This window comes from Triticum aestivum, chromosome 5A (genome assembly GCF_018294505.1).
Source record: "Triticum aestivum cultivar Chinese Spring chromosome 5A, IWGSC CS RefSeq v2.1, whole genome shotgun sequence".
NCBI lineage: Eukaryota > Viridiplantae > Streptophyta > Magnoliopsida > Poales > Poaceae > Triticum > Triticum aestivum.
Window position 1 is genome coordinate 245582603 of NC_057806.1, and position 17430 is coordinate 245600032.

The window sequence follows — 17430 nt, forward strand, 5'->3', positions numbered from 1 at the left end:
GCCGAATGCGGGCCGCTCCGGGCCGGATGCGGGCCGCTCCGGGCCGGCGGCGGAGGGAGTGGCGCAGGCCACGTGGCAGCGTGCTAGTGGCTGGCGGCGGCAGCGCGCAGGTCGGACACGTCCGACCCGGCGTGGATGTTGTCCGGCGGCGCGAGGAGGAGCGGATCTAGGGTTTTGGGGAGGGGGTTCCGGAATTTGGAATGGGGGGTGTATATATAGGCATAGAGGGAGCTAGGAGAGTCCAAATGAGGTGCGGTTTTCGACCACGTGATCGTGATCGAACGCTCTAGTACATGGAGCAGAGTTTGGTGGGATTTGGGCCAAATTGGAGGGGTTTTGGGCTGCAACACACACGAGGCCTTTTCGGTCCCTCGGTTAACCGTTGGAGTATCAAACGAAGTCCAAATGGTACGAAACTTGACAGGCGGTCTACCGGTAGTAAACCAAGGCCGCTTGGCAAGTCCCGGTCCAATCCGGAAATGTTTAATCCCCACACATGAAAGAAAGCTAGAAATGACCACCGGAGGAGAACGAAGCGCCGGAATGCAAAACGGACAACGGGGAAAATGCTCGTATGCATGAGACGAACATGTATGCAAATGCAATGCACATGATGACATGATATGAGATGCATGGCAACGACAACAACACACGGAGGCAAAAATCCGAACCCGAGGAAATAAATATAACTTAACGCTGGAAACGGCAAGAGTTGGAGTACAAAAAGGGAAAGTTACATCCGGGGTGTTACAGCCCGCTAGACAAAGCAGCCGAAGAAGATGTCGTTCTTGAGCCAGGCAAGACACCCGATCTTGAAGCGGCTATTCCTAAGGATATACCCAACGATCCACCGCAGCAAGACGACGATCTTATTGCTGAAGAGAGACCTACTGATGCCTCAGGTCCTGTCAATCAGCCCACAGGCTCCATCCGGATTGAGAGATCCACCGGTCCAGCAAAACCTACTGACAAGCCAACAGCCCCAGTGCAAACCGGCGATACTCAGGAGGACGAGGTTGTCATTAGTGGCACTGGCCATATTGAGCCAAGCAATCCTGTTGCTTTGTCCAAACATTCTGCCAAGGAAGAATTTGCTGCCTTTGGTGAAGGCAAGTGGAATGCTGATCTGGCAACTTACGCTGCTCTGAACACCCAAGATATCCATTCCGGCTACCTGAACCGGCTGTATACCAGCCGTGACTATGAAGCCAGTCTGGTTAATATGATGAAGGATAAATACGAGGTAACTTCCATATGCTCTTTCCTGCTTGTATGCTTCAATACTTGCTGACTCTCCTAACCCCAAGGGCCGGTTTGTAATCTTCTTTCAAACTGGGACTTACTAACATAAATCTTAATACTTTGAAATTCGCCGATGTAGCCCCCAAGGGCCAGTTCAACTTAGCGTAGTTAAACCGGTACTTTAAGTAATTAAGATTGCCGCATCAGAATATATATACGAGCAAATAGCCATTAGCCCCCAAGTGCCAAGTTGAATACTTGTATTGATCTTGGGACTTTGTAAGCAATTGAAAGATGAAGATCGAATATGCATTAGCCCCCAAGTGCCAAGTGCATAACTTGTTATGTGGTTGGTACTTCAATCCTTGTACCGTTTTGTTGAAGCATATGACTGTCTGCATGCAGGCGGAGCTGAAAATGAAAGAAAGCCAAGTCGCCGATCTCCAAGAAAACCTGAAAACCCAACAAGCTGAAACCTCCAAAGCAAAAGAGGAATTAGCCAACGCTTTAAGCGCCATGGAACAGCTTAAGGAGAGCTTCAAGAAGAAGCAGGTGGATTGGGCCACTGAAAAGTCCGCTTTAATCAAACGAGCAGAGGATGCCGAGGCTGCACTAAAACAAGTGACGGATGAAGTGACCAGCATAAAGCGGCACATGCATGCCATGACTACTGCTACCTTTTGTAAGCCAGTTTGACTTCTGAATTTGCTCTGCCTTCTTACAGAGCTGCCAGATTATTAACCCTTTATGGTATTTCAGGGACACGCATTGGTCACTTGGGGTCAGATGTGCGGAAGAAACTGAAAGCCGCCTATACATTGGTTGAACAATTGCATACTGGTGCCCAGCAGATCATCTGTACCGCATCCCATAACAAACCGGTGCCCACTTTGATTCAAGACACTCTGATGAAACTGTCGGTGCTTCCTTCCCGGGTTGAAGAGCTGAAGAAATCTGCTGCTCGAACCGGTGCGATCAATGCCTTAATCCGGACAAAAGCCTGGGTGCCGGATTTTGATCCTATTGAAGCGGCTCAGGGCTATCCCAGCTTGAAGGAAGACGGGTCAGAATTTTGTGAAGCGGATCTGCGAGAAATAAATCGGGAGGTACGTCCACTAGCTTGTCAATTGGCTGAAGAAGCAGACTTGTCTCATTATCAAGCCCAATATGACAATCAGAACAAGCGAATAGCTGCACCAATCCATGAATCGGAAAATCTGATCCCTCCAATCCGTAAGCATACTTACGCTCCCGATATTGACCCATCATTGCTGATCCATGATGATCTGTTTTTCAAGCATTAATGGGAATCGACTGGACAACTATTGATTTCCAGCCACTGGGTAGAGAAACGGAGGCTGAAGCGGCGCAGGATGACCCACAACCATCAGGACAGGCTGGTGACCAAGCTTGAACCGGAAGCCAGTTTTAAAACTGCCTCTCCTTTGCGAAAAACAATGATATTATTATGGGCACCGTGTTGCCTTGTAATAGGCTAGCTGATACTTTTGATGTTGATATGCCTTCGTGCATAATTTGTTCTTCCTGTGGTGATGAATTTTCCAAAGCACTTTCTGCAATAAGAAACTCTTCAAGTGCCACCGCGGTTGTACCGTCAAGCGGAATATGATGTCTGCATATATGAAGTCAAAACATCCAATTTTTTTAAGTATATAACCAAATTTTTGAGATACATAATACCTGCATAATTTGTTCTTCCTGTGGTGATGAATTTTCCAAAGCACTTTCTGCAATAAGAAACTCTTCAAGTGCCACCGCGGTTGTACCGTCAAGCGGAATATGATGTCTGCATATATGAAGTCAAAACATCCAATTTTTTTAAGTATATAACCAAATTTTTGAGATACATAATACCTGCCATCGTTGAGCGTGAAGTTGGCTTGGCTAATCTTGAAGCGGAGTTTTGCAAACCCACACTGTTGGAGGAGATAACAACTCCTGTATATATATGACGCTGGTTTACCATGTAAACCGTGCCAGGTTATAATAAACACCGTGTTACTCCATAAGAGGATGTTAACAACAAGGATCAAACCGGGCAAATAGTCTCCGAATTGACGTGAACTGTGTTCCGTCAATTGATTGGTTGAAAACTTTGTTGGTTTAAAAAGAACACAATAAAAAAGAAAAAAGTATCTTGCAAAGAAAAGTGCGAAGCAAAAGCAATGACAAAACCGTTTGCAAAAAAGGTTTATTTGAGCTGATCAAATGGCGTTACCATGGCCGAACACGACCAAGCTCCCGTTAGGTGTAACTATGGTTCTAGTCAGCCAGGTCCCCAAATGAAACCGTGGCATTTATGCCAACCAAGTGGCATGGTGATGGTTCGGGTTCGACCAAGCCCCCAAGTGATTCTGTGGCCTTAGGCCGATCAAGAGGCATGAGTGGTTCAGACGTGACCAAGTCCCCAAGTGATCTGGTGGCTCTCGCCTATCAAGAGGTATGGTATTGGTTCAGACACGACCAAACCTCCAAGTGATATAACACGATGCTTTTAAAAAGCGAACTCAAGGGGTAAACTGGAGGCTGCTTTAGAACAACTCCGTGTAACCACACATGATGTAAAAGAACAGATACCCTGCTTTAGCTGAGGTTCCGGTTTATTATATTTAATCATAATATATACATCATTTTAATATGTACATAAGTAGAACCAATGGCTCAGGTATAATAAGGCCGAAGATGAGCTATGTTCCATGGCCTGTTGGTTTCCTCCTCTGATGTACGTGAGTCCTTATGCTCTCGAATATCGATCAGATAGTATGACCCGTTGTGCAGATTCTTGCTGACCACCAAAGGCCCCTCCCAAGGTGGGGATAACTTATGCATATCAGTCTGATCTTGGATGAGCCGAAGCACCAAATCTCCTTCCTGGAAGGTTCTGGTTCTGACTCGGCGACTGTGATAACGACGAAGATCCTGTTGGTAAATCACCGATCGGGCGGCTGCTATGTCACGCTCTTCATCCAACCGGTCCAAAGCATCTTGCCGTGCTGTCTCGTTGTCCGCTTCAATATAAGCCGTCACACGAGGTGAATCATGACGGATATCACTGGGGAGAACCGCCTCCGCTCCATAAACCATGAAGAACGGTGTGTATCCTGTTGACTTGTTGGGTGTTGTATTGATGCTCCATAACACAGATGGTAATTCTTCTACCCAACAACCCGGCGTTCTGTGCAAAGGAACCATGAGCCGGGGCTTGATGCCTCTCAAGATCTCTTGATTAGCTCTTTCTGCTTGACCATTGGACTGTGGGTGTGCCACTGATGAAACGTCGAGCCGGATGTGCTCTCGTTCGCAGAACTCCTTCATGGCACCTTTGGACAAATTGGTACCATTATCTGTGATGATACTGTGTGGAAAGCCAAACCGGAAAATCACTTTTTTAATGAACTGAACCGCCGTGGCCGCATCACACTTGCTAACAGGTTCTGCCTCCACCCACTTTGTAAACTTGTCAACCGCCACCAGGAGGTGGGTCTTCTTATTTTTGGACCTTTTGAAAGGCCCAACCATATCCAGCCCCAAGTCGCAAACGGCCAAGTAATTGGAATCATTCTCAATTCTTGAGCTGGTACATGAGCACGTCTTGAGAACTTTTGGCAACCATCACATCATCTGACCAGATCCTCTGCATCAGCATGAGCAGTTAACCAATAGAAGCCATGGCGAAATGCTTTAGCCACCAGAGATTTTGAACCGGCGTGGTGACCACAATCTCCTGCGTGGATCTCACGCAAAATTTCACAGCCTTCTTTAGGAGACACACAACGTTGAAATGCTCCTGACACTCTGCAATGATGCAACTCACCATTGATAATAGTCATGGACTTGGATCGCCGGATTATTTGTCTGGCCAGAGTCTCATCCTCTGGTAACTCGCCCGGGTTCTTGTACGCCAGGTAGGGAAGCGTCCAATCCGGAATAACATGAAGAGCTGCCACCAATTGAGCTTCCGGATCAGGAATAGCCAAATTCGCTTCACCAGGGATCTTGACCGACGGGTTGTGCAGCACATCCAGAAAAACATTGGGAGGAACCGGTTTGCGCTGAGAGCCCAGCCGGCTTAAAGCGTCTACCGCTTCATTTTTCCGCCGGTCCACGTGGTTCACCTGATAGCCTTTGAAATGACCTGCAACAATATCCACCTCACGACGATATGCTGCCATGAGTGGATCCTTGGAGTCCCAAGTGCCAGACACTTGATGAGCCACGAGGTCCGTGTCACCGAAGCACTTAACTCGACCTAGATTCATCTCCTTAGCCATCCGGAGACCATGGAGCAAGGCTTCATACTCAGCTGCATTGTTAGTACAAGGGAACATTAAGCGGAGAACATAACAAAACTTATCACCTCGTGGGGAAGTTAATACGACTCCAGCCCCCGAACCTTCCAATTGCCTGGATCTGTCAAAATGGATGGTCCAATATGTGTGATCCGGCTTTTCTTCAGGTGCTTGCATTTCCGTCCAATCATTGATAAAATCAACCAGTGCTTGAGACTTAATCGCCGTCCGAGGCACATACTTCAAATCGTGCGGCCCAAGCTCTATAGCCCACTTGGCAATCCGGCCAGTTGCTTCCCGGTTCTGGATGCTATCCCCCAAAGGAGCAGAACTGACCACCGTAATTGGATGCCCTTAGAAGTATTGTTTAAGCTTCCGGCTTGCCATAAAAACTCCATACACCAGCTTCTGCCAATGCGGATACCTTTGCTTGGACTCAATGAGCACCTCGGTGATATAATAGACCGGACGTTGAACCGGATGCTCCTTACCTGCCTCCTTTCTCTCCACCACAATAGCCACGCTGACCGCCCGAGCATTAGCAGCAACATATAGCAGTAATGGCTCCTTGTCAATGGGAGCGGTGAGCACAGGCGGATTGGCCAATTGCCGCTTTAAGTCCTCAAATGCTTCATCAGCAGCAGAACTCTAGACAAACTGATCCGTCTTCTTCAACATCTGATACAACGGGATTGCCTTCTCACCAAGACGACTGATAAACCGGCTTAACGCGGCAATCCGGCCTGCCAGGCGTTGAACATCATTGATACACTTTGGTTTAGCCAGGGAGGTGATGGCTGTGATCTTCTTCGGATTAGCCTCAATTCCCCTATTGGACACCACGAAGCCTAATAACTTGCCCGCCGGTACACCAAAGACACATTTGTCCGGATTAAGCATCATCTTTTATGTCCTCAGGTTATCAAAAGTTTCCTTTAAATCACCAATCAGAGTCTCCTTCTTCCTGGATTTAACCATGATATCATCCATGCAGGCATGTACATTACGGCCAATCTGTTTGTGTAGACAATTTTGCACACAACGTTGATAAGTTGCCTGGGCACTCTTGAGCCCAAAGGGCATAGACACATAGTAGAAGGCTCCAAAGGGAGTTATGAATGCCGTTTTCTCCTGGTCCTTAACTGCCATTTTGATCTGATGATAGCCAGAATATGCATCCAAAAAACTTAAACGCTCACAACCTGCCATAGCATCAATAATTTGATCAATACAAGGGAGGGCAAAAGGATCTGCTGGACAAGCTTTATTAAGATCTGTGTAATCCACACACATGCGCCAGGTGCCGTTTTTCTTAAGGACCAGCACCGGATTGGCAAGCCACTCAGGGTGAAAAACTTCAACAATAAAACCAGCTGCTAAGAGCCTGGCTACCTCTTCTCCAATTGCCTTGCGTCTTTCTTTGTTAAACCGGCGGAGGAACTGTTTCACCGGTTTGTATTTAGGATCCACATTAAGGGTGTGCTCAGCGAGTTGCCTCGGTACACCTGGCATGTCAGAGGGCTTCCATGCAAAAATGTCCCGATTCTCAAGGATGAACTCGATGAGCTCGCTTTCCTATTTCGGATCCAAATTAGCACTGATGCTGAACTGCTTGGACGAATCACCAGGTACAAAGTCAACAAGCTTAGTTTCTGCTGCCAATTTGAACTTCAGGGCCGGATCATGCTCCGTAGTTGGCTTCTTTAATGGAGTCATGTCCGCCGGATCAACATTGTCCTTATAATACTTCAACTCCTCAGTGGCACAAATCGACTCTGCATAGGCCGCATCACCTTCCTCGCACTCTAAAGCGATTCTGCGGCTTCCGTGAACCGTTATTGTCCCCTTGTGACCCGGCATCTTGAGCTGCAAATACACATAACAGGGCCGTGCCATAAACTTGGCGTAGGCCGATCGCCCAAATAGGGCGTGATATGGACTTTGGATTTTCACCACTTCAAACATCAATGTCTCCGACCTGGAATCATGATCATCCCCAAAGGCCACTTCCAGAGCTATCTTACCAACATGATATGCTCATCGGCCAGGTACTACACCGTGGAACACCGTATTAGATGGTTTAAGATTTTTATCTGTCAGTCCCATACGACGGAAGGTCTCATAGTACAAGATATTAATGCTGCTACCTCCATCCATGAGCACCTTGGTGAACTTGTAACCTCCCACCTGAGGCGCCACCACCAGAGCCAACTGACCCGGATTATCGACCTGGGGAGGGTGATCCTCTCTGCTCCATATGATTGGCTGTTCAGACCAACATAGCTAACGGGGTATGGCCGGTTCAACAGAGTTGACCGCCCGCCTCTGAACCTTCCGGTCTCGCTTGTCCAAGCTAGTGGTGAAGACATGGTACTGCCCACTACTCAACTGCTTTGGGTTGCTCTGGTAACCTGACTGTTGCTGCTGTTGGTTGTAACCACCCTGGTTGTTCTGACTATTTTGACCATTATGTCCGCCCGGATTACCATAAAATCCTGAACCGGAACTTCCTCCACCGTAACCCGGCCCGGATCCTGAGCCACCGCCAGATTCATGATCATACCGGAAATTATTAGAATTCTTGAACTCCTGCATAATAAAGCAATCCTTCCAAAGGTGGTTTGCTGGCGCCTCCTTCATCCCATGTCTTGGACAGGACTGGCTTAGCAGATAGTTTAGGCGGTCTGGGTTAGGGTTGGGTGCCCCATTACGATTTTTTGGTTTACCCCTGCGTCACTGGCCATTGTCCTGTGCGTTGCTATTAGCCACAAAGTCCATGTTACCATCCGCTTTACGCTTGCCTCCACCACCATTGCCTGCCCAGTGATGCTGCTGACCTTTGGAGTTGCTGTTCCTCTTTCCCTTCCCTGTCTTGTCATCATCAGATTCGGGATCCTTGGTACTATCAGAATCAACATATTTCACCAAAGCGGCCATGAGGGTCCCCATGTCAGTGCAATGACGCTTCATCCGTCCCAACTTCAGCTTCAGGGGCCCAAACCGGCAGTTGCCTTCTAGGGTTAATACTGCGGTGTCAGTGTTGATGCGGTCTGATGAGTGCAACACTTGTGAAACCTGGCGCACCCAATGAGTCATTGATTCTCCTTCCTCCTGGACGCATGCAGCTAAGTCCACTATCGACATAGGCTGTTTACATGTATCCTTGAAATTGCTGATAAACCGGGCTCGTAATTGGGCCCATGAACTGATAGAATTAGCCGGCAAGCTTTTTAACCAAGTACGGGCCGTTCCTTCAAGCATCATGGTGAAGTATTTCGCACACGCCGCATCATCCACATCAAGCATCTCCATGGCCATCTCATAGCTCTCCACCCATGTCTCTGGAGGCTGATCCGCCGTGTAATTTGGTACCTTGCGCGGGCCCTTGAAATCCTTGGGCAGGCGCACATTGCGTAAAGCGGGGATAAGGCAAGGCACCCCCAAAGAACTAGAAGTAACACCAGGTTCGATCGAGATGGTTGGACGAACCGGCATGAGCTGCCGAGCCTGATGTTGTGTGGCTAACTCGGCCTCCCTGCGCGCTCGGGCCCGGTTCACCACTTCCTGAGCGTTATCAGCACCACCCGTCGGGTTGTTGCCACGGGGTGCTCCACGTCGTTTGTTACTTGACACTGCCGGTTCATCCATATGTCTGCTATAGCTCCGGCTTGGACGGGGGGTCGAGTGGATCCGGTCGCGGCTGTACGAGTATGCTTCCTGTTGGACCAAAGCTGTCCTCAGAAGCTCCTTGACCCGTCGCGTCTCTACTGCCTGCGGCGAATCACCTTCAATTGGAATGGCCTCCAGCCGTGCAGCAGCGGCAACGAGATTGTCCATCGGGTTGGAGTAGTGACCTGGAGGTGTTAAAACAGCCTGAGGTATAACAGTGTTTTGATGAGGCGGGTCCATTTGACGAGGCTGAACCGGTGCACCGGTCCCGAGAGCTTCCGCCCGGTTTCCCTCCAGCGGATTGTTGGTTCCTACTCCTGGAGTGTTGAAAAGGTCTCTGGCCTCAAAAACCGGAGGCAAACGGGATCGGTGCTTCCTCCTCATGACTTCCTGCGACGCACTCTGGTCCAACATGAGCCTGTAGGCTTGTGCTTCTAAAGCGGCCCGCTCCGTGGCCATCCTGGTGTCCTCAGCTGCCAGATCTGCCTTGGCCTGGGTGATCTGTTCCTTCACTTTTGCAATCTCGGCGTTGTGAACGCCCTGATCCGCCAGATTAGCCTCCGCCATAAGCACAGCCAATGCATCAAACAGCTCTGATAGGACTTGAGCCGGCGGGCGCAGAGGGCCTCCTGCCCCGGCAGCCGTCGTTGCTGCTAAACCGGAGGTTGTTGCCGCAGCGGTCAAAGAATGAAGCGCTGCTTGTGTGCCAGTCATGAATATTCCAACCCGGCTGGGCAGATAAGAGGGGTCCGGAATACTGTCGCCATCGGAACAGCCCCCAATCCGGCCGTCTTGTAGCTGATAAAGAGATTCGGTTTCTCCGGTCGATGACTCGTCATCGGAACAAACAATGGTATTGCTGCGAGATTCCGATCCATCCTCATAACTTCCTCCATGGATGACTCCCACAAAGGCACGCTTCATGGCCGGTTTAACCCGGGCGGATCGCGCACGCTGAGCCGTCTCGACGAGGTCGGTGCAGATGTCCGGCTCAGGGCCCGGTTCACCGATCTTGCCAATAAAAACGTGAATGCCTCCAAAGGGGACCCGATACCCATACTCAATTGAGCCGGCCTCGGGGCCCCAGCCCGCGTCGTCGATGTAGAACTTGCCGCGACGACTCTTAGTCATCCGGCCTACAGCGTAGCCCTCGAGTCCTTCAAAGCGGCCCTCCAAGAACCGGAAACCATCGTGCGATAGCCCCACAGTGGGCGCCAACTGTCGTGGCTTTGTCACGGCAGATGTCCTAGAGAAAGGACTTAGTCGTGGAGCCATCACGACGGGTTAGCTTGAAGGGGTTAAAGCGGACACAGGGACGCAAGAGAGTTTATACTAGTTCGGCCCCTTCGATGAAGGTAAAAGCCTACGTCTAGTTGTGATGGAATTGATGGGGTTTCGATGACTAGGGAGCAAACAAGCTTCGCCTATGTCTCGAGTTGTTGTCTGTCCTCTAAACCGCCGCCGGGTCGTCCCCTTATATACACGGGTGACATCCGTCGGTTCACAAAGTCCCAACACCGGTCGATATTCGTATTCCGGGTTGGTCTCTCCTTATTCCTAACTTACAATACAAGTTTATATACAAATCCCGGTTTATAGCTACAAGTCTTGAACCGGCTACGGGCCTTAGGCCCTTATCTGCCTTCTTGGGCTTTATCACTCTTGAACTACTGATGAAGTTGACCCGGCCTAGATAGGCCGGTTTACGCCCAGCAGTAATATCCCCAACAGTCGGGGAAGGCTCTGATTACCAACTTGTAACGCCCTCGATGCGGCTATATCTCCCACGTGTCGAAGCACGACTTAGAGGCATAACTACATTGAAAGCAATGTCGCAAGTGAGGTAATCTTCACACAACCCATGTAATACATAAGGGAGAAAGATACATAGTTGGCTTACAATCGCCACTTCGCACAATACATGAATAAAGCATTACATCATCCAGATATAATCAAGGTCCGACTACGGTACCAAAATAAAAGAAGACTACCCCAAATGCTACACAGATCCCCGATCGTCCCAACTGGACTCCACTACTGATCAGCTGAAACGAAACAACACTACGAACAAGGTCTTCATCGAGCTCCTCCTTGAGCTCGGTTGCATCACCTGCACGGTTTCATCGGCACCTGCAAACTAGTTTTGGAAGTATCTGTGAGTCACGGGGACTCAGCAATCTCACACCCTCGCGATCAAGACTATTTAAGCTTATAGGTAGGGTAAAAGGTATGAGGTGGAGCTGCAACAAGCGACTAGCATATTTGGTGGCTAACATACACAAATGAGAGCGAGAAGAGAAGACAAAAGCACGGTCGAGAATCTATGATCAAGAAGTGATCCTAGAGCAACCTACGTCAAGCATAACACCAACACCGTGTTCACTTCCCGGACTCCGCCGAGAAGAGACCATCACGGTTACACACGCGGTTGATGCATTTTAATTAAGTTAAGCTTCGGGTTTTCTACAACCGGACATTAACAAATTCCCATCTGCCCATAACCGCGAGCATGGCTTTCGAAAGTTCAAAACCCTGCAGGGGTGTCCCAACTTAGCCCATCACAAGCTCTCACGGTCAACGAAGGATATTCCTTCTCCCAAGACAACCCGATCAGACTCGGAATCCCGGTTACAAGACATCTCGACAATGGTAAAACAAGACCAGCAAAGCCACCCGAATGTGCCGACAAATCCCGACAGGAGCTGCACATATCTCGTTCTCAGGGCACACCAGATAAGCAATCCGTACAACTAAAACCAGTCCTCGAGTTTCCCCGAGGTGGCGCTGCAAGGGGCTCTATTTTGGACCAACACTCAGAGGAGCACTGGCCTGGGGGTTTAAATAAAGATGACCCTTGAGTCTGCAGAACCCAAGGGAAAGAAAAGGCTAGGTGGCAAATGGTAAAACCAATGTTGGGCCTTGCTGGAGGAGTTTTATTCAAGGCGAACTGTCAAGGGGTTCCCATTATAACCCAACCGTGTAAGGAACGGAAAGTCAAGGAACATAACACCGGTATGACGGAAACTAGGGCGGCAAGAGTGGAACAAAACACCAGGCATAAGGCCGAGCCTTCCACCCTTTACCAAGTATATAGATGCATTAATTAAATAAGAGATATTGTGATATCCCAACAAATATCCATGTTCAAACAAGGAACAAACTTCATCTTCACCTGCAACTAACAACGCTATAAGAGGGGCTAAGCAAAGCGGTAACATAGCCAAACAACGATTTGCTAGGACAAGGCGGGTTAGAGGCTTGACATGGCAATATGGGAGGCATGGTAAAGCATGTGGTAGGTATCGTAGCATAGGCATAGCAATAGAGCGAGCAACTAGCAAACAAAGATAGAAGTGATTTCGAGGGTATGGTCATCTTGCCTGAAATCCCGCAAGGAAGAAGAACGAGTCCATGAAGAAGACAAACGGAACGTAGTCGAGCGGATCCTCACAAACGCGATGTTAACGGAACCAACCCGAAGAAGCAACACCGGAAAGAAGCAAACAACATAGTAAACAACCATCACATAACATGGCATGATGCACAATCAAGTATGATGCATTTCTGGTTTAAATATGCATGGCATGGCAAGGGTCACAAACAAAACTACAAGTTAAGTGTAGCTCAATATGCAACGAGTTGCATATTGACGGAACACCACATCAATTATTTAGTTCTCTCTCGGTTAGGTACTCAACAATATTAAATGTTGGTTAATATGGCAAGAGGTGAAGCATAACAAAACTATACCATTTAAACAATTTAAATGGGGCCGAATATAACAGACAACAAATCCAGTAAATCCCCATATGCATTAGCAATTTAATGCAACAACAATTTTAAGCATTTTAATTGTTGTTATCATGATGCAGATGGCATGAATCAAGTTTATGCAATTTTTATGAAAATGTTGATAAGAGCATATTAAGAAGCATTTGTCATCGTGGCGGAAATGAAAAGGAGTGCCACGACAACGATAACGAAACTGTGCCACGGCAACGTCCCGGTTTCCGGTAGCTCGATTGAGATGCCGGTGTAAAAGGAAAAGTGACGGGGCATGTCATGCAAGGATGGTGGGGTGCTCCCGGATACCGGGTCCCCACGGGTTAGCGGCAAAAGAGGAGGACCGAGCAAGTGACAACTCGGACACGATGCAGACAACGGGTGCATCTCATACAACACACGCAAACGTTCTCGGACGGTCATCTCGGGGTTATACCTTCGAAGCATGCAAAAGGGACGGTTCTCGTTCGGTGCAAAGTAGAGGAAGTAGACGTTCTCGGGACATTCGTAGTGGAGGTAGTCTTACACGACGATGGTAGTTGTACACGGGTCTTCGGCCACGGAAGTAGTCGTACAACGTTTTCGTAGAGGTTCGGGGTCACGAGACGGAACTTGACGTCCACGGGGTCTTCAAGGGTCGACGGTAGTGGTACTGGATGAATCCCGAAATGGTCTTAGGCGTCTTCGCGCGTAGGGGTACTTGGCGTTTCTGCGTCGTCGGTCTTGCCGGTCCCGGACTCGGCAACGTAGTTGTACAAGAGCGTCATCGGACTTGTCGAAATCGAAGTCTTCGGGGTCATCGTGTTACTTGGCGCTTGCGGTATTGATAGCTCGAAGTGGTACTTGACGGGTCCGAGGTCTTCGACCGTAGTGGTTCTTGATGCTATAGGTAGTCGAACTTGATGAAAAACGGGTCTTTTCAGGGACTTGATGCATCCGAATTCCTCGGGTTTGTAGTTGTACTTGGCTTTCAGAGCAGCAGCATGGAGGCAACAACGGCAGGGAGAGGTGGAGGTGCACTGGTGGCCATCGGGGAGGTGCAGCACGAGCGACAAGGAAGCCATGGGCGCGCAACAAAGCAAAGGGGGCACCGGGGCTCATGGGCGCAAGGCGAGCAGCAGCATCAGCACAAGTCACGGACCGAGGAGGTGCTGCCAGGCGCTGATGGTGGAGGTCAACACCGAAGGGGACGGGGCACCGGAGTTGGATCCGGCCGGGAACGGGCAACGGCGGCGGAGGCCAGCCGGATCTGGACGGGGTAGAAGGAGGACTGCGCTCCCGCGGTTGAAGACGAACGAGCGACGGCGCAGCACCCCAGGAGGCAGCAGGGCACGAGGACGGCATGGGCGTGGTAGCAGGGGGTCTCGTCCATGGTGGCCCTGACTTTCGGTGCACAACGGGGTGGCGAGGGGGGGGTCTCTCCGGCGAGCTGTGGGCGGCCAGTGCTCGAGGAGAGGCCGAGGGCGGCTGGATCCGGCCGGAGGCGACGCCCTACGATGCGGGGACGAGAACGAGAGGGAGTCAGAGGTGGTGCAGGGCAGGTCGTCGGCGCGCGGGAAGACCAGCTGCAGCAGGGCGCGGTATGACTTGATGCTGCGGGGTGACAAGGAGGTAGTAGCGAGGTGAGGCGCTATGGGCGAGGGAGAGAGCGAGAGGAGAGAGGAGCATGGGGATCGATCAGAGGGAGAGGAAAACGGGGACGAGGCGATGCTCTCTGGTGGCAGAGGGAGAGGGGATCGGTAGAGGTGGCTCAGGCTCCTAGGGTTAGCTGTAGGTGGGCTGGCGCGGGAGGCCTTGGGCAAATGGGCCGCAGGAGGCTGCGGGACCGGGCCGGCTGGATTCAACGTAAGAAGGGAAAAAAAGATCTCTCTCTTCTCTCCTTTCCTTTACAGAGAAGAAACCAAGAAAGGAAGAAGAGAGAGGAAAGGAGATGGTGGGAGAAAGAATATACTCTCAAACTCATAAAAATGAGTCTAATCCAAGAAAATAGGAGTGGGCATGGATGCAAGGTTTAGATTCAAACACATTTGAATTAAATTCAAATGGGTGAATAAGAAGTGGAGGTTTGGAAGGTCCAAAATGTTCGGTTTTAGAGGAACCTCGATAAAAGAGATACAGAATTGTGGACAAGATTTGAAGGTCAAACTCGAAGTGGAAATAGGCATGAGGATTATTTTTTCACGTGTGTTATGGTGAATATCAAATTAAAGAAATATTGAATATAGCTCCCTACTATCGGGAGGGTAGGTTATAAAGAGAAACCACCATGTGAGTTCCCTCGATTTAAATGGACCGAAGATCCATGCAATTTATTTAGTTGAGATGCAAAAGATTTATGACATGATACAATGCAAAATAAAAGGAGCAAGCAAAAATGAAACCCACGGAGAAACCCGGAACATATGGAAGTCTTCTCGAGCATCGGTCTCAGGGCGTCACAGGTATGGATAGAAGATTTCATCCTCCACATCCATATGGCCCGTGGGGACGACCTCCATGCCATTAAGTACATCCCACTAAAACTAAAAGGGCCAACTCGGTACTGGTTAAACAGCCTGCCTGAAAATTCCATAGGCAGCTGGGAGGACTTGGAAGAGGCCTTCCTCGATAACTTCCAAGGAACATATGTCCTGCCACTGGATGCCGATGACCTAAGTCAAATTGTCCAACAGCCCGGAGAATCAGCCAGGGAGCTTTGGACTCGGTTCTTAGTCCAAAAGAACCAAATCGTCGATTGTCCGGACGCGGAAGCCCTTGCGGCTTTTAGACACGGCGTCTGGGACGAATGGCTTGCACGCCACCTCGGCCAAGAAGGACCTAAATCCATGATAGCCCTCACTGCTCTGATGACCCGCTTTTGCGAGGGAGAAGACAGCTGGCTCGCTCGTAGAAGCAATAGCGCCAGCAACCAGGGCACCTCCAAAATCCGAGACGGCAACGACAAGCCACGAGGAAGCAAAAACAATAGTCGCAATGACAATGAAAGATCAGGCGACACGGCGGTCAACGCCGGATTCAGCAACCCCAAGCCCGGTCAGCGGAAGAAGCCATTCAAGGCGAATCAAGACGAACCATCCAACTTGGAGAGGATATTGGGCCGACCATGCCAGATTCATGGCCACCCCGATAAACCAGCTAATCATACCAACAGAAACTGCTGGGTCTTTAAACAGGCCGGCAAGCTCAACGTTGAACACAGGGGGAGGAGGCCGCCAAGCGACAGGGATGACGGAAAGGTTCACCAATGAAACACCGGGGGTCAGAAGCAATCTCCACCCGAGGATCATCTACTCCTAGAACGGAAATAGCAACCCGACTTCCGCCGCCCACTCCACACACCTACAAAATTTCTACCGGCCATACATCATTACGCACTCAAGATACCATCGGCATTGGCGGGAGCATAATACGGACAAGCCTGCAAGCACTCCAGTAACTTTCTTTTATTACTTTTTTTTATTTCTTCCTTCGCTATCCTTTAAAAACAGGTGACGAACAGGATAAACATATGAAACTGGCTCTATCAGAGTCCGGATCCGTACACTCACCCAAGGAGCTATTTCCATCAAGGATTCCCCCACCAAGGACTGGCGGCGCAGACGTGCGACAGGAGGTCCAAAATAACTTTTTGTAGACCGCACTCCCTATTTCTTGAGCCTGTACTATGCCTGTTCCTCCGCCTTCAACCCCGAGCATGTCAAATAGCCGGGCGGATGGCGGTCATACACACACACACACACACACACACACACACACACACACACACACACACTATTCTGATCACGGGATCAGAATAATATTCTGATCACAACCTGACCTGCCCCGCTAGTAGTACGTTGAACTTCCCCGTGAACTAGGTTGAACTTCCGCCAACATTGCTGAAATGGGGCTTGCGATATACCGTTGGAAAGCTATGGACACCAGTATCATGACCCAAGTTAAATTTTTGACAAAATGTAAGCGGTTTAAGAGCAGTTTTGAAAAACCGTTTTCTCTTCGCACAAAAAACGTGAATCGTATTTTCGATCGCATTTCTAAACCATTTATCGGAATGAGGCATATAATATGGTGTTGGAAAGCTGTTGCAAAACCGCTCCTTCCACATGTTGAAAGTTTTCTCTAATTCCCTATGGTTAAAGAGTAATTTGAAAAAACGTAAGATTTCGTAAACCGAACAGCTGAGTTCGTTTTTTCGATGTCATTTCTAAACGGCTAATCCAATGGAGGCATATGATATGGCGTTGGAAAGCTTATGAAAATGCGCTACTTTTTCATCTTGAAAGTTTTTTTCTAATTTTGAATGGTTTAAGAGTAATTTAGAAAATGGTCCAAGTCCTACGGAGTTCGTATTTTCAAGCTAATTTTTTAACCGTGCGTCCCAATGCAGCAAATGATATGGCGTTGGAAAGCTTGAACAAATGCAAAA